This window comes from Pseudophryne corroboree, chromosome 1 (genome assembly GCF_028390025.1).
Source record: "Pseudophryne corroboree isolate aPseCor3 chromosome 1, aPseCor3.hap2, whole genome shotgun sequence".
NCBI classification, from domain to species: Eukaryota; Metazoa; Chordata; class Amphibia; order Anura; family Myobatrachidae; genus Pseudophryne; species Pseudophryne corroboree.
In genome coordinates, this window is record NC_086444.1 from 946,674,740 (window position 1) to 946,697,475 (window position 22,736).

A 22,736-nucleotide genomic window follows, 5' to 3' on the forward strand; every position below is an offset into this window, starting at 1 on the left:
ATGTCTTCACTGTACAGCACTGCGTAATATGATATTTACATATACACAATAATAAATATGAAACTTCAGATCACAGAGTAATGTACATGTTACTTTCCTTTCCAAGTTAGCGATGGCAACATTATTTGTTATATATAGTAAATAAGTGTTAATAAATAAAATATCAATAAAATGTTTTATATTAGTGGGCGATGTGAAATGAACATGTTACAAAAGCGCCATCTAGTGACAATTTGACCTTTTTTTCTCTTCATTTATCAAAATAACTATACTCAACGGTGCAAGAATGTGGGCAAAACAGAATGTAATTATTTGTAAAATAATTTGCCTAAAATAAAGATGTTGCTGTAAAAGGTCAAAAGAAATCTTATATTGGGGTTATTTGTGGTTTCTGAACTAGATACTAAATTGAACATGATCTGAAGAGAGTATAAAAACAAAACACAAAAAAGAGTTATGGATAAGCTCTGTTGCATAGGATGACATGCTTGGCCCGAGTACTGTTAAGATAATAAACACTTTAATTTGCCTGCAGCATGTTCATGTGGGCCTAATCAGAGATGTAGGCATCTGCTGTCACAGGTGTGAATTTGTTGGCAGTGACTGTGTAAAAATATGCAATGTCACAGCCACCGGGATTTGTATTGAAACACCTGCTGACAGAGTCTCTGTACTACCGCTTGCATATGAAATATTGGACTACGTAGTTCAAACTAGAGATGAGCGCCGGAAATTTTTCGGGTTTTGTGTTTTGGTTTTGGGTTCGGTTCCGCGGCCGTGTTTTGGGTTCGACCGCGTTTTGGCAAAACCTCACCGAATTTTTTTTGTCGGATTCGGGTGTGTTTTGGATTCGGGTGTTTTTTTCAAAAAACACTAAAAAACAGCTTAAATCATAGAATTTGGGGGTCATTTTGATCCCAAAGTATTATTAACCTCAAAAACCATAATTTACACTCATTTTCAGTCTATTCTGAATACCTCACACCTCACAATATTATTTTTAGTCCTAAAATGTGCACCTAGGTCGCTGGATGACTAAGCTAAGCGACCCTAGTACCCGACACAAACACCGGGCCCATCTAGGAGTGTCACTGCAGTGTCACGCAGGATGTCCCTTCCAAAAAACCCTCCCCAAACAGCACATGACGCAAAGAAAAAAAGAGGCGCAATGAGGTAGCTGTGTGAGTAAGATAAGCGACCCTAGTGGCCGACACAAACACCGGGCCCATCTAGGAGTGTCACTGCAGTGTCACGCAGGATGTCCCTTCCAAAAAACCCTCCCCAAACAGCACATGACGCAAAGAAAAAAAGAGGCGCAATGAGGTAGCTGTGTGAGTAAGATAAGCGACCCTAGTGGCCGACACAAACACCGGGCCCATCTAGGAGTGTCACTGCAGTGTCACGCAGGATGTCCCTTCCAAAAAACCCTCCCCAAACAGCACATGACGCAAAGAAAAAAAGAGGCGCAATGAGGTAGCTGTGTGAGTAAGATTAGCGACCCTAGTGGCCGACACAAACACCGGGCCCATCTAGGAGTGTCACTGCAGTGTCACGCAGGATGTCCCTTCCAAAAAACCCTCCTTAAACAGCACATGACGCAAAGAAAAAAAGAGGCGCAATGAGGTAGCTGTGTGAGTAAGATAAGCGACCCTAGTGGCCGACACAAACACCGGGCCCATCTAGGAGTGTCACTGCAGTGTCACACAGGATGTCCCTTCCAAAAAACCCTCCCCAAACAGCACATGACGCAAAGAAAAAAAGAGGCGCAATGAGGTAGCTGTGTGAGTAAGATAAGCGACCCTAGTGGCCGACACAAACACCGGGCCCATCTAGGAGTGTCACTGCAGTGTCACGCAGGATGTCCCTTCCAAAAAACCCTCCCCAAACAGCACATGACGCAAAGAAAAAAAGAGGCGCAATGAGGTAGCTGTGTGAGTAAGATAAGCGACCCTAGTGACCGACACAAACACCGGGCCCATCTAGGAGTGGCACTGCAGTGTCACGCAGGATGTCCCTTCCAAAAAACCCTCCCCAAACAGCACATGACGCAAAGAAAAAAAGAGGCGCAATGAGGTAGCTGTGTGAGTAAGATAAGCGACCCTAGTGGCCGACACAAACACCGGGCCCATCTAGGAGTGGCACTGCAGTGTCACGCAGGATGTCCCTTCCAAAAAACCCTCCCCAAACAGCACATGACGCAAAGAAAAATTAAAGAAAAAAGAGGTGCAAGATGGAATTGTCCTTGGGCCCTCCCACCCACCCTTTTGTTGTATAAACAGGACATGCACACTTTAACCAACCCATCATTTCAGTGACAGGGTCTGCCACACGACTGTGACTGAAATGACGGGTTGGTTTGGACCCCCACCAAAAAAGAAGCAATTAATCTCTCCTTGCACAAACTGGCTCTACAGAGGCAAGATGTCCACCTCATCATCATCCTCCGATATATCACCGTGTACATCCCCCTCCTCACAGATTATCAATTCGTCCCCACTGGAATCCACCATCTCAGCTCCCTGTGTACTTTGTGGAGGCAATTGCTGCTGGTCAATGTCTCCACGGAGGAATTGATTATAATTCATTTTAATGAACATCATCTTCTCCACATTTTCTGGATGTAACCTCGTACGCCGATTGCTGACAAGGTGAGCGGCGGCACTAAACACTCTTTCGGAGTACACACTTGTGGGAGGGCAACTTAGGTAGAATAAAGCCAGTTTGTGCAAGGGCCTCCAAATTGCCTCTTTTTCCTGCCAGTATAAGTACGGACTGTGTGACGTGCCTACTTGGATGCGGTCACTCATATAATCCTCCACCATTCTTTCAATGTTGAGAGAATCATATGCAGTGACAGTAGACGACATGTCCGTAATCGTTGTCAGGTCCTTCAGTCCGGACCAGATGTCAGCATCAGCAGTCGCTCCAGCCAGCGGGTGGGCTCGGAATTCTGAGCCTTTTCCTCGCACCCCCAGTTGCGGGAGAATGTGAAGGAGGAGATGTTGACAGGTCGCGTTCCGCTTGACTTGACAATTTTCTCACCAGCAGGTCTTTCAACCCCAGCAGACTTGTGTCTGCCGGAAAGAGAGATCCAAGGTAGGCTTTAAATCTAGGATCGAGCACGGTGGCCAAAATGTAGTGCTCTGATTTCAACAGATTGACCACCCGTGAATCCTTGTTAAGCGCATTAAGGGCTCCATCCACAAGTCCCACATGCCTAGCGGAATCGCTCCGTGTTAGCTCCTCCTTCAATGTCTCCAGCTTCTTCTGCAAAAGCCTGATGAGGGGAATGACCTGACTCAGGCTGGCAGTGTCTGAACTGACTTCACGTGTGGCAAGTTCAAAGGGCATCAGAACCTTGCACAACGTTGAAATCATTCTCCACTGCGCTTGAGACAGGTGCATTCCACCTCCTATATCGTGCTCAATTGTATAGGCTTGAATGGCCTTTTGCTGCTCCTCCAACCTCTGAAGCATATAGAGGGTTGAATTCCACCTCGTTACCACTTCTTGCTTCAGATGATGGCAGGGCAGGTTCAGTAGTTTTTGGTGGTGCTCCAGTCTTCTGTACGTGGTGCCTGTACGCCGAAAGTGTCCCGCAATTCTTCTGGCCACCGACAGCATCTCTTGCACGCCCCTGTCGTTTTTTAAATAATTCTGCACCACCAAATTCAAGGTATGTGCAAAACATGGGACGTGCTGGAATTTGCCCATATTTAATGCACACACAATATTGCTGGCGTTGTCCGATGCCACAAATCCACAGGAGAGTCCAATTGGGGTAAGCCATTCCGCGATGATCTTCCTCAGTTGCCGTAAGAGGTTTTCAGCTGTGTGCGTATTCTGGAAACCGGTGATACAAAGCGTAGCCTGCCTAGGAAAGAGTTGGCGTTTGCGAGATGCTGCTACTGGTGCCGCCGCTGCTGTTCTTGCGGCGGGAGTCCATACATCTACCCAGTGGGCTGTCACAGTCATATAGTCCTGACCCTGCCCTGCTCCACTTGTCCACATGTCCGTGGTTAAGTGGACATTGGGTACAGCTGCATTTTTTAGGACACTGGTGACTCTTTTTCTGAGGTCTGTGTACATTTTCGGTATCGCCTGCCTAGAGAAATGGAACCTAGATGGTATTTGGTACCGGGGACACAGTACCTCCAACAAGTCTCTAGTTGGCTCTGCAGTAATGATGGATACCGGAACCACGTTTCTCACCACCCAGGATGCCAAGGCCTCAGTTATCCGCTTTGCAGTAGGATGACTGCTGTGATATTTCATCTTCCTCGCAAAGGACTGTTGGACAGTCAATTGCTTGGTGGAAGTAGTAAAAGTGGTCTTACGACTTCCCCTCTGGGATGACCATCGACTCCCAGCAGCAACAACAGCAGCGCCAGCAGCAGTAGGCGTTACACGCAAGGATGCATCGGAGGAATCCCAGGCAGGAGAGGAATCGTCAGAATTGCCAGTGACATGGCATGCAGGACTATTGGCATTCCTGGGGAAGGAGGAAATTGACACTGAGGGAGTTGGTGGGGTGGTTTGCGTGAGCTTGGTTACAAGAGGAAGGGATTTACTGGTCAGTGTACTGCTTCCGCTGTCACCCAAAGTTTTTGAACTTGTCACTGACTTATTATGAATGCGCTGCAGGTGACGTATAAGGGAGGATGTTCCGAGGTGGTTAACGTCCTTACCCCTACTTATTACAGCTTGACAAAGGCAACACACGGCTTGACACCTGTTGTCCGCATTTCTGTTGAAATACTTCCACACCGAAGAGCTGATTTTTTTGGTATTTTCACCAGGCATGTCAGTGGCCATATTCCTCCCACGGACAACAGGTGTCTCCCCGGGTGCCTGACTTAAACAAACCACCTCACCATCAGAATCCTCCTGGTCAATTTCCTCCCCAGCGCCAGCAACACCCATATCCTCCTCATCCTGGTGTAATTCAACACTGACATCTTCAATCTGTTACACAAAGGGGGCGACCCGGCACCGGTCTAAAAATAGTTTTTGATTACAGAAAAACCAAATTTGGACAATTTTCAAGTAAAATCTTTAATATAATGTCCAGTTTGGGGGTGCGCCCAGAGCCAGTGACATATGCATAAACAAAAGGGAGAAAGAAGAAGGCTCTTGTGTGGGCGCACTCATTAATGGTAGTTAAATAACTAGAATGAATAACACTAGGTTGATTAGTCAGCAGATAAAACAAAATTTATTTGGAAATATTAAGAATATAATTGCCCCTGGTTGAGGAGATGTGAATGATCCCAGATAAAAATGTTCTGGTCCTGCCTCAGGAAATGAGATGGAGAGGGGTAGAGACACTGCAAGTCATAAACCCTTTCTCACCCGGCCAGTACAGATGATCTGTATTAATGAGATCAATTAAGTCAATTGATTTTAGATTCTGTCATAATCCTAATGAAGAAATAACAGCTATTATGGCAATAAGTAATAATAGAAACAAATCAAAGGATATACCAGGGTAAAGAAAGAAAAGGATAGGAACAAATGGTGATGCTGCTGTTGGAGTCACATACCACACATCATATGCAATGATTGATGTTCTACAACACTGAGTATTCCCTGTGAGTCTCCACCTCAGGTACTAACTCAGCCCACACTGTTTCGCTTCCAAGATCGGACGGGATCGGGCATTAGCAGTGTGGTTTGATAGTAGAAGGATTTGGTCAGACGTCCAATGAGAGTGCACCTATATAGGGGGGGATAATTAGCTGGGTCTTATAGATACAGTGTGGATCTGCTTTTTGTGTTAGGCAGGAGACATCAAGTCCCACACCGGTGGTATTGTGTCCCTGGATCACAAATGAGAGTCCACGAAAAAGGAAGATATATAGATTTATGAAAAAAACGAAGATATATAGATTTATGAAAAAAACCCTAGAAAGGATAATGGAGATCAATTAGGCTGTAGTTATTAGGAACGGGTGATAAAAATTACCCGTCCGTATAGATACAAATGGATAAAGAAACACGGATCAAGAATTTTTTTTTATTTTTTTTTTTTTTTTCTTCTTTCTCCCGTTTGTTTATCTTCAATCTGACTATCAGGAACTGGACTGCGGGTGCTCCTTCCAGCACTTGCAGGGGGCGTGCAAATGGTGGAAGGCGCATGCTCTTCACGTCCAGTGTTGGGAAGGTCAGGCATCGCAACCGACACAATTGGACTCTCCTTGTGGATTTGGGATTTTGAAGAACGCACAGTTCTTTGCGGTGCTTTTGCCAGCTTGAGTCTTTTCAGTTTTCTAGCGAGAGGCTGAGTGCTTCCATCCTCATGTGAAGCTGAACCACTAGCCATGAACATAGGCCAGGGCCTCAGCCGTTCCTTGCCACTCCGTGTGGTAAATGGCATATTGGCAAGTTTACGCTTCTCCTCCGACAATTTTATTTTAGGTTTTGGAGTCCTTTTTTTACTGATATTTGGTGTTTTGGATTTGACATGCTCTGTACTATGACATTGGGCAGAGCCGGCCCTAACCAATATGATGCCCTAGGCAAGATTTTGGCTGGTGCCCCCTAGCACCGCCACTAGTTCTGCAAGAAATGCCTGGCATGAGTAAGCTGGCAGCTCTGCTAACGTCGGGCGCCTTTTGTTTATGAAAATGCATATTATTTGCATTACTATGTGGCTACGACGCACAAGCAGCTTCTGCTGATTAAAATGATATGCAGCTTGCCTACATTCTGTGTGCGACTGCGGCTGTATCTGCATATGAAATGATACGTTACAGTGATTTCCAGGAATACACTGAAACGTTGCATTTGTATGCAGATACAGCCGCAGTCACACACAGAATATAGGCATGCCGCATATCATTTTAATCAGCAGAAGCTGCTGGTTCCCCTAAGCATACCAAATGCCCTAGGCATTTGCCTAGTTTGCCTATGCCTAAGGCCGGCTCTGACATTGGGCATCGGCCTTGGCAGACGACGTTGCTGGCATTTCATCGTCTCGGCCATGACTAGTGGCAGCAGCTTCAGCACGAGGTGGAAGTGGATCTTGATCTTTCCCTAATTTTGGAACCTCAACATTTTTGTTCTCCATATTTTAATAGGCACAACTAAAAGGCACCTCAGGTAAACAATGGAGATGGATGGATACTAGTATACTTATGGATGGACTGCCGAGTGCCGACACAGAGGTAGCTACAGCCGTGGACTAACGTACTGTGTCTGCTGCTAATATAGACTGGATGATTGATAATGAGATGAAATCAATATATATATGTATGTATATATAATATCACTAGTACTGCAGCCGGACAGGTAGATAATATATTTATTAGGTAATGATGACTGATGACGGACCTGCTGGACACTGTCAGCTCAGCAGCACCGCAGACTGCTACAGTAAGCTACTATACTATAGTAGTATGTACAAAGAAGAAAGAAGAAAAAAAAAACCACGGGTAGGTGGTATACAATTATGGATGGACTGCCGAGTGCCCACTGCCGACACAGAGGTAGCTACAGCCGTGGACTAACGTACTGTGTCTGCTGCTAATATAGACTGGATGATTGATAATGAGATGAAATCAATATATATATGTATGTATATATAATATCACTAGTACTGCAGCCGGACAGGTAGATAATATATTTATTAGGTAATGATGACTGATGACGGACCTGCTGGACACTGTCAGCTCAGCAGCACCGCAGACTGCTACAGTAAGCTACTATACTCTATAGTAGTATGTACAAAGAAGAAAGAAAAAAAAAAACCACGGGTAGGTGGTTTACAATTATGGATGGACTGCTGAGTGCCGACACAGAGGTAGCTACAGCCGTGGACTAACGTACTGTGTCTGCTGCTAATATAGACTGGATGATTGATAATGAGATGAAATCAATATATATATATATGTATGTATATATAATATCACTAGTACTGTAGCCGGACAGGTAGATAATATATTTATTAGGTAATGATGACTGATGACGGACCTGCTGGACACTGTCAGCTCAGCAGCACCGCAGACTGCTACAGTAAGCTACTATACTCTATAGTAGTATGTACAAAGAAGAAAGAAAAAAAAAACCACGGGTAGGTGGTATACAATTATGGATGGACTGCTGAGTGCCGACACAGAGGTAGCTACAGCCGTGGACTAACGTACTGTGTCTGCTGCTAATATAGACTGGATGATTGATAATGAGATGAAATCAATATATATATGTATGTATATATAATATCACTAGTACTGCAGCCGGACAGGTAGATAATATATTTATTAGGTAATGATGACTGATGACGGACCTGCTGGACACTGTCAGCTCAGCAGCACCGCAGACTGCTACAGTAAGCTACTATACTCTATAGTAGTATGTACAAAGAAGAAAGAAAAAAAAAAACCACGGGTAGGTGGTATACAATTATGGATGGACTGCCGAGTGCCGACACAGAGGTAGCTACAGCCGTGGACTAACGTACTGTGTCTGCTGCTAATATAGACTGGATGATTGATAATGAGATGAAATCAATATATATATGTATGTATATATAATATCGCTAGTACTGCAGCCGGACAGGTAGATAATATATTTATTAGGTAATGATGACTGATGACGGACCTGCTGGACACTGTCAGCTCAGCAGCACCGCAGACTGCTACAGTAAGCTACTATACTATAGTAGTATGTACAAAGAAGAAAGAAAGAAAAAAACCACGGGTAGGTGGTATACAATTATGGATGGACTGCTGAGTGCCGACACAGAGGTAGCTACAGCCATGGACTAACGTACTGTGTCTGCTGCTAATATAGACTGGATGATTGATAATGAGATGAAATCAATATATATATGTATGTATATATAATATCACTAGTACTGCAGCCGGACAGGTAGATAATATATTTATTAGGTAATGATGACTGATGACGGACCTGCTGGACACTGTCAGCTCAGCAGCACCGCAGACTGCTACAGTAAGCTACTATACTCTATATTAGTATGTACAAAGAAGAAAGAAAAAAAAAAAACACGGGTAGGTGGTATACAATTATGGATGGACTGCCGAGTGCCGACACAGAGGTAGCTACAGCCGTGGACTAACGTACTGTGTCTGCTGCTAATATAGAGTCTAGACTGGGTGATAAATTATTGATAATGAGATGAAATCAATATAATATCACTAGTACTGCAGCCGGATAGGTACTATATATATTTATTATGTAATGACTGATGACGGACCTGCTGGACACTGTCAGGTCAGTACAGCACCGCAGACTGCTACAGTAAGCTACTATAGTAGTATGTATAAAGAAGAATGAAAAAAAAAAACCACGGGTAGGTGGTATACAATATTATATATATATATATATATATATTATATACAATTATATATATATATATATATATATATATATATATATATTAAACTGGTGGTGATTGATTATTAAACTGGTGGTCACTTCAGGACAGGTCACGTTGCAACTTGCAACTAGTACTCCGAGGCCTAAGCAGACAATCACAAAATATATTATTATACTGGTGGTCAGTGTGGTCACAACAATGGCAGTGTGGCACTGACTCTGGCAGCAAAAGTGTGCACTGTACGTTATATGTACTCCTGAGTCCTGCTCTCAGACTCTAACTGCTCCCCACTGTCAGTGTCTCCCCCACAAGTCAGATAATACACTTACAGTCACACTATCTAATCTATAAATATCACTTCAGCAAGTAGTATAGTAGTATACAGTAGTACTCCTCCTAATAATGCTCCCCGAAAATACTGTGTCTCTCTCTTCTCTAAACGGAGAGGACGCCAGCCACGTCCTCTCCCTATGACTCTCAATGCACGTGTGAAAATGGCGGCGACGCGCGGCTCCTTATATAGAATCCGAGTCTCGCGATAGAAACCGAGCCTCGCGAGAATCCGACAGCGTGATGATGACGTTCGGGCGCGCTCGGGTTAGCCGAGCAAGGCGGGAAGATCCGAGCCTGCTCGGACCCGTGTAAAAAACCTGAAGTTCGGGCGGGTTCGGATTCAGAGGAACCGAACCCGCTCATCTCTAGTTCAAACATTGACCTTCTGGGTAAACTTATGGTTGTGCAGCATGGCTGCTGGAAGCAAGAAGACAAAGTCATTGTAACTGCATAAAGGATCACAATCGCAAGCTGTGACATGCCTCGAAAATGGTCACAACACTCTTGTGTTTGAGTCACTACTCTCCCGTTGCCTCCCTAATTGTCAATCATTTTGTGATCATTGCAAGACCATCACTACACATGTGCAGTGCAATTCCCATGCAAAAACATCACACTACTGCATACAGAAGTGACACTGCATTCATTTCTGGGCCCTGTAAGCTCTATAATAACTACTATGAAGTACTATTGCCTACCTTGGATGCTGAATGACACTTCGGGGGGGAGAAGCTGGCTGTTAGTCACTAAGCCCTACCCCAAAAATGCTGTGATAAGCTGGTCTACGGGGAAGGGGTGTGGCTAAATGATGCACATGGGCATTTTAGCCCCGTCCCCTTTACACAACAGATTATCTCTCTGGTGTGATGATAGAGCACTCAGATCCACAGGTACACATACACAGCAGACTTGGCAGGAAAAGCTGCTGCCACTAGGCATGTACAGCAACTCCATCCCACCGTTTATACCGCATCTAGTGGCTGCTCTCCAGGTTGTGGGCAACTGAGAAACCCCTCTGTGTTTGCCTGTGAGGACAACCAAGACGCTGGGCAGTCCCTAACACTGAGGTGCCATGGCAACTGGAAGGGATGAGAAAACATCAGGTATGGAATATAGGGGGTCAATTTACTAAGCCTTGGATGGAGAAAAAGTCGCTGGAGATAAAGTACCAGCCAATCAGCTTCTGTCATTTTTCAAACACAGTCTGTACATAGCAGTTAGGAGCCGATTGGCTGGTACTTTATCTCCAGTGACTTTATCTCCATCCAAGGCTTAGTAAATAGACCCCTTAGTCCTATGGTGTGAGGGTGCAAGGTTGTTTAATATCTCCCCTGAACTCCCTGGCCCCTGGACAGGCCTGGCTATTTTGCATCCCCCTCCCCCTCTCAGTGACCCTAGAAGTGACTTATATCTGATTATTGTTCAAATCAATTTATTGGTCCATCTTTTGTGCATGTAAGGATGTCGTTAATCTAGACTAATAAACAAATGTTCTGAGAGGTATAGATGGGATTAGTAGTTGGAGGGTATGCTGATACTTGTAGTGCCATGTAGGAGATTCTAAAGGAGCTTCCAGGTGAGTTGGTTGTAACTTTGTATTATCACCACCAGAGCAGAGATGCCTTGCAGCGGCTGGTGGCGGGTTTGGGATGTGTGACCGAAGGATGGATACCAGCGGTCACAACACCGATGCTGGCATCCCAATCTTTGAAATCCCAACAGGGGCGAGGTAAGTATGCTATCCTCTCTCCTCTACCCCATAACCGCCCATCCCCGCAGCCTAACTCTAACCTTCCCCCCAATGGTGACTAACCCTAACACCCCTTCCCACAGGATAATCCTAACCTCCCCTTCCAGCCTAACCCTAAACCCCCCCCCCCCCCCGGGTTGCACCTAACCTTAACCCACTCGCTATACTTATGGTCAGTATTTCAACTGCCGAGATACCAATAGCCGGTATCTTAACCACATCCCCTGGTTGCTTACCATATGTTTGCAAATATATGCATCTGGGATCTCTGCATTACAATTATCATATAGGATGTATGTTTGTTTTGCTTGTCCATTATGGTGTGCTGGAGGAATTTGTTTTTTTTATATATCTGATCACTGTAAGAAAGGAAAATGGCAGGTAGGAAAGGTAAGGGTAAATATGATAGTTTGCAAGATGTAAGCAATTACCCAAAGGATTTAAAGCGCCAATATTTTCAAAGGCAAAACCAGGTTGGTTTTGTCTTTGAAAAACATACCATTTTAAACATAGCAGCTAGGTCGCCTGCAACTTGTAGGCTATTACACATATTGCTTAATGTGTTAACTATGATTTTGTTCCAATTAAAGACAAACTGCTGTGTTCATCCTGTGTACACCAAATACAGTACAATAATTTACAGATCATGGGGTATATTTACTAAGGTCCCGATTTTGACCGAGATGATGTTTTTTCTTCAAAGTGTCATCTCGGGAATTTACTAAACTCAAATCACGGCAGTGATGAGGGCATTCATATTATTTTGGAAGTCCTAGGAAAAAATTACGAATCAATACACCATCGGTCAAATACGGCAGGAATTTGGTAGAAATCGGTCATTTACTAAAAAGTGCAAATCACAAACACTGCCGACAATAGCCAAACCCTGCCGTGCTAAAATACAAATCGTGAAAAAGTGCTAAAAAAAAACAGACCTGCTTTTTTTTACCGTGTTCGGATAGGCATGCACGGATCCATGAGATCCGTGCATGTTTTTCAGTGGGAAGGGGTGGGAAAGTGTTTTTTTTTTTTTTTTTTTTGAATGCGTGGGGTCCCCCCTCCTAAGCCAAACCAGCCTCGGGCTCTTTGAGCAGGCCCTGGTTGAAAAAATATGGGGGGAAAAAGTGACAGGGGTTCCCCCATATTTAAACAACCAGCACCGGGCTCTGCGCCTGGTCCTGGTTCCAAAAATACGGGGGACAAAAAGTGTAGGGGTCCCCCGTATTTCTGAAACCAGCACCGGCTCCAGTAGCCAGATACATAATGCCACAGCCGGGGGACACTTTTATCTAGGTCCCTGCGGCCCTGGCATTACATACCCAACTAGTCACCCCTGGCCGGGGTACCCTGGAGGAGTGGGGACCCCTTTAATCAAGGGGTCCCCCCCCTCCAGCCACCCAAGGGCCAGGGGTGAAGCCCGAGGCTGTCCCCCCCATCCAAGGGCTGCGGATGGGGGGCTGATAGCCTTTTTGTCAAAAAATGAATATTGTTTTTAGTAGCAGTACTACAAGTCCCAGCAAGCCTCCCCCGCAAGCTGGTACTTGGAGAACCACAAGTACCAGCATGCGGTGGAAAACCGGGCCCGCTGGTACCTGTAGTACTAATACTAAAAAATACCCCAATAAAAACAGTAAACACACACCTTGAAAGTAAAAGTTTAATACATACATCCACACCTCCATACACACATACTTACCTATGTTCACACGAGGGTCGGTCCTCTTCTCCATGTAGAATCCATGGGGTACCTGTTAAAAAGATTATACTCACAAAATCCAGTGTAGATGGCTCCACTTCTTTTCTATTTGTAATCCTGGTACTTTACAAAATAACAAAACGGACACCCGACCTCGCACTGAAAGGGGCCCCATGTTTTCACATAGGACCCCTTTCCCCGAATGCCAGGAACCCCCCCTGACTTCTGTCTAAGAGGGTTCCATCAGCCAATCAGGGAGCGCCACGTTGTGGCACCCTCCTGATTGGCTGTGTGCTCCTGTAGTGTATGTCAGGTAGCACACGGCAGTGTTACAATGTAGCGCCTATGCGCTCCATTGTAACCAATGGTGGGAACTTTGTGGTCAGCGGTTGACCGAAAGTAACCTCACCGCTGACCACAAAGTTCCCACCATTGGTTACAATGGAGCGCATAGGCGCTACATTGTAACACTGCCGTGTGCTACCTGACATACACTACAGGAGCACACAGCCAATCAGGAGGGTGCCACAACGTGGCGCTCTCTGATTGGCTGATGGAACCCTCTTAGACAGAAGTCAGGGGGGGTTCCTGGCATTCGGGGAAAGGGGTCCCATGTGAAAACATGGGGCCCCTTTCAGTGCGAGGTCGGGTGTCCGTTTTGTTATTTTGCAAAGTACCAGGATTACAAATAGAAAAGAAGAGGAGCCATCTACACTGGATTTTGTGAGTATAATTTTTTCAACAGGTACCCCATGGATTCTACATGGAGAAGAGGACCGACCCTCGTGTGAACATAGGTAAGTATGTGTGTATGGAGGTGTGGATGTATGTATTAAACTTTTACTTTCAAGGTGTGTGTCTTCTGTTTTTATTGGGGTATTTTTTTAGTAGTAGTAGTACTACAGGTACCAGCGGGCCCGGTTTTCCACCGCATGCTGGTACTTGTGGTTCTCCAAGTACCAGCTTGCGGAGGAGGCTTGCTGGGACTTGTAGTACTGCTACTAAAAACAATATTCATTTTTTGACAAAAAGGCTATCAGCCCCCCATCCGCAGCCCTTGGATGGGGGGGACAGCCTCGGGCTTCACCCCTGGCCCTTGGGTGGCTGGAGGGGAGGGACCCCTTGATTGAAGGGGTCCCCACTCCTCCAGGGTACCCCGGCCAGGGGTGACTAGTTGGGTATTTAATGCCAGGGCCACAGGGACCTAGATAAAAGTGTCCCCCGGCTGTGGCATTATGTATCGGGCTAGTGGAGCCCGGTGCTGGTTTCAGAAATATGGGGGACCCCTACGCTTTTTGTCCCCCGTATTTTTGGAACCAGGACCAGGCGCAGAGCCCGGTGCTGGTTGTTTAAATATGGGGGAACCCCTGTCATTTTCCCCCCCCATATTTTTACAACCAGGACCGGCTCAAAGAGCCCTAGGCTGGTTTGGCTTAGGAGGGGGGGCCCCACGCATTTTTTTTTTACATTTTAACAATTAATTCTATTTTAATAAAGGTGCACAATGAAGCCCAGCACGGATCTCTCATAATGGCCGAGATTCATTGTGTTAAAGTCGGCAGTGTTTTACAAGTCACTCACGTAAAACACTGCAAAAAAAAACGAATGACATCGACATCGATAAATACGAAAATGCAGAATACGACAGCTTAGTAAATTAGTCGTAATAAATTCAAAAAGTTGCAACTTTACACTTTCGATGTCATTCGTGATTGAACTTTAACCTCAGTCGGGAAAATACGAATTTTTGTAAATATACCCCAATGTGTCCTGTGCACAGCATTGTTGTAATTTGCTTCTGTAATTAATTAGCTAGGAATAAGGGAAACCGAGCACCTGTAATTTGTTAGCTAATGGGCAAAACCATGTGCACTGCAGGGGGGGCAGATATAACGTGCAGAGAGAGTTAGATTTGGGTGTGGTGTGTTCATACTGAAATCTAAATTGCAGTGCAAAAATAAAGCCGCCAGTATTTACCCTGCACAGAAACAAAATAACCCACCCAAATCTAACTCTCTCTGCACGTTATATCTGCCCCACCTGCAGTACGCATGGTTTTGCTCATTAGCTATGCTGCGATCAGGTCTAAAGTAGGCCCCATGTGCACTGCAGGTGGACCAGCTATAACATGTGCAGAGAGAGTAATAGGCCCTACACACTGGCCGATTTTTTGAAAGATATGAACGATCTCGTTCATAAATGAACGAGAACTCGTTCATATCTTTCAGTGTGGAGGCTCCAGCGATGAACGATGCGCGTCCGCGCGCTCGTTCATCGCTGGTCCCCCGTCGGCTGTACATGCAGGCCAATATGGACGATCTCGTCCATATTTGCCTGCACTTCAATGCAGCCGGGTGACGGGGGGAGTGAAGAAACTTCACTCCCCCCGTCACTGCCCCCCCGCTGCCGGGTCGCTCGTCGGCCGTATCCGCCGTCGGGCAGCTCGGCGGCGGGTCGGCCAGTGTGTAGGGCCCTTTAGATTTGAGTGGGTTATTTTGTTTCTGCGTAGGGTAAATGCTGGCTGCTTTATTTGTACACTGCAATTTAGGTTTCAGTTTGAACACAACCCACCCAAATCTAAAGCCCCATACACATTGGGAGAGATGTGTGCTGAGCGATCTAGCACAGACCGCGCCGCACACATCTCTCCCCCCGCTCCGCACACATCTCTACCCCGCTCAGCACACAGCGCGATGTGTGCTGAGCGAGGAAGGGGGGACGGGTGGGACGCTCATTTCACCCAGTGGTGAAATGAGCGATCTCACTAGATTTGGCATGCATGCATGCCAAATCTAGAGCCGGTGATAGCAACTCGTGGTACCGCGCATCGCTGTCACCGGCACCCTACACACAGAGAGATCTGTGCTTAACTTCTAAGCAATCTAGTCTAATCTGCAGTGCATTTGATTTTGCCCATTAGAGCAAAATTTTGTTTTGCAATCAACCTTGAATTAGGCCCATTATCTATAGCATAGGTGAACAACAGAAACTAGCTACATAAGTTAAAAGTAGAAATGGCTTCTGTCTAAATATGCAGTAAGTGAAGATTTCCATGTTTTATTTGAGAGTGAATCATATGTTTTCCAAGTGCCATCTACTGGACAGTGTTTTAAATTACATGGTAGTTATAACAAATGTAAAATGTATCATTTTATTCTATTTTTAGTGACATAATTAAATAGAAAAGATTATCAAATATTTATTAAGATGGAGCCTTTAGCAGTTATCAGTGGTCATTGTAATTTTTTTTTTTTTTTACATCACAGGTCTGTTTTTCCATGAATGCATATAGTAAGTTATTAATGCATACAGTAAATTATTATTATTATCATCATCATCATCATTTATTTATATGGCTCCACAGGAGATCTGAAGCACTTTAAGTAACTTACAGTACAGAATATTGCAGGACATGGTTTATATATATCAGGGCCTGTTCTGGCGCTCTGAGCACCCCGGGCGGCAATAGGGGGCGTGGCTTCGTACAGGGGGCATGGTCATTTACGCCCCCTGTACAGACTGAAATGATGTGCGGTGCGCGATGACGTCATCGCGCACCGCACAGCAAAGGTCCTCTCCACGAAGGGAAACTAGATGCATAGCGTCTAGTTCCCTTCGTGGAGAGGACCTTTGCTGTGTGGTGCGCGATGACGTCATCGCGCACCGCACAGTAAAGGACCTCTCCACGAAGGGAAACTAGACGCGTACGCATCTAGTTTCCCTTCACAGCGGCAGTGGGGGGACAGCGGCCAGCGGCAGCAGGCGGCACAAAGCAGCAGCAGATCTTGCCCTGGTGCGGCGCCCTCCGGAAGGCGGCGCCCCGGGCAAAAGTCCTGCTTGCCCGTGGCAAGATCCGCTACTGATAAATATATATATATATATATATATATATATATATACTGCTATGTCGCCCGGCACTCCTGGTCCTTCCTGTATTAATAGCCTGGGTGCCCTCCGTGTCAGATTTAACATACGTGCAAAAAACTGCGTCACTCCAGGTCTTGCGTAAAAAGTTAAAGTGTATTGAAAAATAAACACATCACATGTACGGTCCAAACTTTCAGGGCCTGTAGCCCCTTTGTCAAGGTGTGATATACAGTGCAATAACCCTCTCTTACCTTATAAAGCCAGTGTCAATCACCTGTGAAGACGAGCTTCTCCCGCGCTTCTTGCCGCTCCGGGCGCCGGGGGCCTCCTGCGTCTTGCGGGAATTACGTCATCCGCACCGCCTCACCCTCCCTGGCGTCTCGTTGCTAGGCAGCACGACGGGTCCACGGCCTGGTCACGTGGTAACCGAAGCCGCTCGCCGCGGCGTGTCAGCGCAGGGTCTGCAATGAATAGGAAAAGTGAACAAGTGTTTAACCTCAGTGCATCCTTATCATATACTTACTTAACCCACTCAATATACACCTAGTGGACTGGTATATATACAGGGAAGGCTATCAATACTAACTACATTAGTCTACTGGAAATTAGATCTACTACAGGCCCTGCTCTATTACATCATACTACAACATTTAGCTTAACAGGGTATTTTATATATAGGTAATCTAAAATCCCCCTTACTTAAACTGTATAGGGGGGCAATATCCCTTCATGCAATAGAACAGAAACTAGCCCACCACCATAGAGGTATAAGCACATGGTCCAATCTCAGTGATTAACCCCTGAATTTCAACGTTTATTAATCACATTCCACAGGATTTGATCGTTAAGGCCCTTCGGTTGTACAGTCTCTAATTTAAAGATCCATCTTGCTTCCATCTTAAGCAGTTTTCCATATCTGTCTCCACCTCTCTGGTTGCTGGGAACGTGGTCTATAATCATATGTTTCAATGCACTTAACGGGTGTCCTGTAACCGCAAAATGTTGTGCCACTGGCTGATCTGATGTACCGGAACTTAATGGCTGCTGAGATGGCTGATCTGTGTAATGCCATTCTCTGTCTCATATCCCTGATGGTTTTTCCCACGTAACCTAGCCCACATGGGCATGTTATCAAATAAACAACGTGGGTCGTAGTGCATGTTAACACGTGTCGGATACTGAAGATATTTCCTTGATATTTCTCCCCCTGGTAAAGCAACACATCGGTATACTGGATTTAAAGCACTGCAACTTCCAAAGGGCCACTAAAGCTTTGTTGCCCATACTGGCAAGTGATGAGAAGTTACAGTGCTTTAAATCCAGTAGAACGATGTGTTGCGTTGCTTTACCAGGGGGAGAAATATCAAGGATTAGTACATTCTGACATCACTGGATTCGGGACCCCCCCCCCCCCCCCCACCCCACTGAGAATTTTTTGACCAAACCACCCGGGTGTTATAAATGCCTGGGATGTACCACCTGCAAATACATGATAGTAGGACCGACATTTAAACACCCCAAAAAAGAGCAGATCTTCAGTATCCGACACGTGTTAACATGCACTACGACCCACGTTGTTTATTTGATAACATGCCCATGTGGGCTAGGTTACGTGGGAAAAACCATCAGGGATATGAGACAGAGAATGGCATTACACAGATCAGCCATCTCAGCAGGCATCAAGTCCGGTACATCAAATCAGCCAGTGGCACAACATTTTGCGGTTAAAGGACACCCGTTAAGTGCATTGAAACATATGATTATAGACCACGTTCCCAGCAAGCAGAGAGGTGGAGACAGAAATGGAAAACTGCTTAAGATTGAAGCAAGATGGATCTTTAAATTAGAGACTGTACAACCGAAGGGCCTTAACGATCAAATCCTGTGGAATGTGATTAATAAAATTTGCACCGAGGTCGCTGGATGACTAAGCTAAGCGACCCTAGTGGCCGACACAAACACCTGGCCCATCTAGGAGTGGCACTGCAGTGTCACGCAGGATGGCCCTTCCAAAAAACACTCCCCAAACAGCACATGACGCAAAGAAGAAAAAAAGAGGCGCAATGAGGTAGCTGTGTGAGTAAGCTAAGCGACCCTAGTGGCCGACACAAACACCTGGCCCATCTAGGAGTGGCACTGCAGTGTCACGCAGGATGGCCCTTCCAAAAAACACTCCCCAAACAGCACATGACGCAAAGAAGAAAAAAAGAGGCGCAATGAGGTAGCTGTGTGAGTAAGATAAGCGACCCTAGTGGCCGACACAAACACCTGGCCCATCTAGGAGTGGCACTGCAGTGTCACGCAGGATGGCCCTTCCAAAAATCACTCCCCAAACAGCACATGACGCAAAGAAGAAAAAAAGAGGCGCAATGAGGTAGCTGTGTGAGTAAGCTAAGCGACCCTAGTGGCCGACACAAACACCTGGCCCATCTAGGAGTGGCACTGCAGTGTCACGCAGGATGGCCCTTCCAAAAAACACTCCCCAAACAGCACATGACGCAAAGAAGAAAAAAAGAGGCGCAATGAGGTAGCTGTGTGAGTAAGCTAAGCGACCCTAGTGGCCGACACAAACACCTGGCCCATCTAGGAGTGGCACTGCAGTGTCACGCAGGATGGCCCTTCCAAAAAACACTCTCCAAACAGCACATGACGCAAATAAAAATGAAAGAAAAAAGAGGTGCAAGATGGAATTGTCCTTGGGCCCTCCCACCCACCCTTATGTTGTATAAACAGGACATGCACACTTTAACCAACCCATCATTTCAGTGACAGGGTCTGCCACACGACTGTGACTGAAATGACGGGTTGGTTTGGACCCCCACCGAAAAAGAAGCAATTAATCTCTCCTTGCACAAACTGGCTCTACAGAGGCAAGATGTCCACCTCATCATCATCCTCCGATATATCACCGTGTACATCCCGCTCCTCACAGATTATCAATTCGTCCCCACTGGAATCCACCATCTCAGCTCCCTGTGTACTTTGTGGAGGCAATTGCTGCTGGTCAATGTCTCCACGGAGGAATTGATTATAATTCATTTTAATGAACATCATCTTCTCCACATTTTCTGGAAGTAACCTCGTACGCAGATTGCTGACAAGGTGAGCGGCGGCACTAAACACTCTTTCGGAGTACACACTTGTGGGAGGGCAACTTAGGTAGAATAAAGCCAGTTTGTGCAAGGGCCTCCAAATTGCCTCTTTTTCCTGCCAGTATAAGTATGGACTGTCTGACGTGCCTACTTGGATGCGGTCACTCATATAATCCTCCACCATTCTTTCAATGGTGAGACAATCATATGCAGTGACAGTAGACGACATGTCCGTAATCGTTGTCAGGTCCTTCAGTCCGGACCAGATGTCAGCATCAGCAGTCGCTCCAGACTGCCCTGCATCACCGCCAGCGGGTGGGCTCGGAATTCTGAGCCTTTTCCTTGCACCCCCAGTTGCGGGAGAATGTGAAGGAGGAGATGTTGACAGGTCGCGTTCCGCTTGACTTGACAATTTTGTCACCAGCAGGTCTTTGAACCCCAGCAGACTTGTGTCTGCCGGAAAGAGAGATCCAAGGTAGGTTTTAAATCTAGGATCGAGCACGGTGGCCAAAATGTAGTGCTCTGATTTCAACAGATTGACCACCCGTGAATCCTTGTTAAGCGAATTAAGGGCTCCATCCACAAGTCCCACATGCCTAGCGGAATCGCTCCCTTTTAGCTCCTCCTTCAATGCCTCCAGCTTCTTCTGCAAAAGCCTGATGAGGGGAATGACCTGACTCAGGCTGGCAGTGTCTGAACTGACTTCACGTGTGGCAAGTTCAAAAGGTTGCAGAACCTTGCACAACGTTGAAATCATTCTCCACTGCGCTTGAGACAGGTACATTCCACCTCCTATATCGTGCTTAATTGTATAGGCTTGAATGGCCTTTTGCTGCTCCTCCAACCTCTGAAGCATATAGAGGGTTGAATTCCACCTCGTTACCACTTCTTGCTTCAGATGATGGCAGGGCAGGTTCAGGCGTTTTTGGTGGTGCTCCAGTCTTCTGTACGTGGTGTCTGTACGCCGAAAGTGTCCCGCAATTCTTCTGGCCACCGACAGCATTTCTTGCATGCCCCTGTCGTTTTTTAAAAAATTCTGCACCACCAAATTCAAGGTATGTGCAAAACATGGGACGTGCTGGAATTTGCCCATATTTAATGCACACACAATATTGCTGGCGTTGTCCGATGCCACAAATCCACAGGAGAGTCCAATTGCGGTAAGCCATTCCGCAATGATCTTCCTCAGTTGCCGTAAGAGGTTTTCAGCTGTGTGCGTATTCTGGAAACCGGTGATACAAAGCGTAGCCTGCCTAGGAAAGAGTTGGCGTTTGTGAGATGCTGCTACTGGTGCCGCCGCTGCTGTTCTTGCGGCGGGAGTCCATACATCTACCCAGTGGGCTGTCACAGTCATATAGTCCTGACCCTGCCCTGCTCCACTTGTCCACATGTCCGTGGTTAAGTGGACATTGGGTACAACTGCATTTTTTAGGACACTGGTGAGTCTTTTTCTGACGTCCGTGTACATTCTCGGTATCGCCTGCCTAGAGAAGTGGAACCTAGATGGTATTTGGTAACGGGGGCACACTGCCTCAAGAAATTGTCTAGTTCCCTGTGAACTAACGGCGGATACCGGACGCACGTCTAACACCAACATAGTTGTCAAGGCCTCAGTTATCCGCTTTGCAACAGGATGACTGCTGTGATATTTCATCTTCCTCGCAAAGGACTGTTGGACAGTCAATTGCTTGGTGGAAGTAGTAAAAGTGGGCTTACGACTTCCCCTCTGGGATGACCATCGACTCCCAGCAGCAACAACAGCAGCGCCAGCAGCAGTAGGCGTTACACGCAAGGATGCATCGGAGGAATCCCAGGCAGGAGAGGACTCGTCAGAATTGCCAGTGACATGGCATGCAGGACTATTGGCATTCCTGGGGAAGGAGGAAATTGACACTGAGGGAGTTGGTGGGGTGGTTTGCGTGAGCTTGGTTACAAGAGGAAGGGATTTACTGGTCAGTGGACTGCTTCCGCTGTCGCCCAAAGTTTTTGAACTTGTCACTGACTTATTATGAATGCGCTGCAGGTGACGTATAAGGGAGGATGTTCCGAGGTGGTTAACGTCCTTACCCCTACTTATTACAGCTTGACAAAGGCAACACACGGCTTGACAAATGTTGTCCGCATTTCTGGTGAAATACTTCCACACCGAAGAGCTGATTTTTTTGGTATTTTCACCAGGCATGTCAACGGCCCTATTCCTCCCACGGACAACAGGTGTCTCCCCGGGTGCCTGACTTAAACAAACCACCTCACCATCAGAATCCTCCTTGTCAATTTCCTCCCCAGCGCCAGCAACACCCATATCCTCCTCATCCTGGTGTACTTCAACACTGACATCTTCAATCTGACTATCAGGAACTGGACTGCGGGTGCTCCTTCCAGCACTTGCAGGGGGCGTGCAAATGGTGGAAGGCGCATGCTCTTCACGTCCAGTGTTGGGAAGGTCAGGCATCGCAACCGACACAATTGGACTCTCCTTGTGGATTTGGGATTTCGAAGAACGCACAGTTCTTTGTGGTGCTTTTGCCAGCTTGAGTCTTTTCAGTTTTCTAGCGAGAGGCTGAGTGCTTCCATCCTCATGTGAAGCTGAACCACTAGCCATGAACATAGGCCAGGGCCTCAGCCGTTCCTTGCCACTCCGTGTGGTAAATGGCATAT

General features: G+C 46.2%; 1 long non-coding RNA gene across 1 annotated transcript in view; it reads right to left on the reverse strand.

Moving 5' to 3' along the window:
* The window catches only part of LOC134918974 (uncharacterized), a 42,906-nt gene extending 25,518 nt beyond the window's left edge, over nucleotides 1–17,388 (reverse strand). Inside the window, exon 1 of the long non-coding RNA XR_010177451.1 lies at nucleotides 17,238–17,388. This is a non-coding gene — a long non-coding RNA (uncharacterized LOC134918974). The remainder of the gene's footprint in view (nucleotides 1–17,237) is intronic.
* Nucleotides 17,389–22,736: the final 5,348 nt, after the last annotated feature.